This window comes from Hippocampus comes, unplaced genomic scaffold, assembly GCF_001891065.2.
Source record: "Hippocampus comes isolate QL1 unplaced genomic scaffold, H_comes_QL1_v1.1 C16774526, whole genome shotgun sequence".
NCBI classification, from domain to species: domain Eukaryota; kingdom Metazoa; phylum Chordata; class Actinopteri; order Syngnathiformes; family Syngnathidae; genus Hippocampus; species Hippocampus comes.
Genome location: NW_017838647.1, coordinates 1 through 837, shown reverse-complemented (window position 1 = coordinate 837; position 837 = coordinate 1). Strand labels below are relative to the sequence as shown.

Sequence of the window (837 nt, the reverse complement as noted above, 5' to 3'; positions counted from 1 at the left end):
CCAGCCTCAAAGACAATCGAGCATCCGATGATTCGGTTGCGGAAGGTAATGTCGTATTTTCAACACGCTGTTTGCATGCTGTGCGTCAAGATATCGAGTGTCTGTTGCTTTCGGCTGGCTCTGTACTCACCGACTATAAATACCGTCATTTGTCACACTTTCTTGAATAATCATCTTAGCAAACTCATCATTATAGAAGTAGTTAATAAATGAAAAGAATGTGTTCAGTATAATGGCTACATCCAAACAAAACGGTGGAAATACATCCGAATGTTCTGCCTCTCACAACAAAATGTGACATTGGTGAGAGTATACAGAGTAACAAAAGAGTAGCGGCATAACAAATGTCTTTTCTCACGGGTTGTTTGCACCAACTTTAGTGGATTCCCTGTGGGCAGTGTGTGGGATGTCACATGACTGTCAACTGCGGCCAGTGTGCCAACTGCAAGAGTCCAGAGAACCGAAAACGCATCTGCAGAATGCGCAAATGCCTCTGTCCAATTCGCAAAGTAAGACAATGGGGGCACAGCAGTTCTTTGATATGATTGTTAAGAAGTCCCAATGATCCAAATGATCTTTCCCTCCGATAGAGTTCGGAAACCGAAAGTGTCCTTCCAAACATGCCAGAAAACGATGTTCCCGAATTACTGGACGACAGCGCGAGTTTGCAGGTGATAGTTTTGTCTTTGTGGACTGCATGCTGTGGAGAAGTATTTGGACAAGGAAGTAGGTCATGTGAAAACTCGAAGGAACTTTACACTGAGATGAGTGCAGGTTACTGGGTCGGAGAAATCCTCCATGCTAACAGAATTTGTGATACATTAAAAGCTTTTTTTT

The 837-nt window shown here is 43.1% G+C and overlaps 1 long non-coding RNA gene across 1 annotated transcript; it reads left to right on the top strand.

Moving 5' to 3' along the window:
- On the top strand, positions 1-820 carry LOC109509111 (uncharacterized). Its single transcript, XR_002166873.1, has 3 exons — positions 1-45; positions 381-509; positions 591-820. It is a non-coding gene; the product is annotated as an uncharacterized LOC109509111 (long non-coding RNA).
- Positions 821-837: the final 17 nt, after the last annotated feature.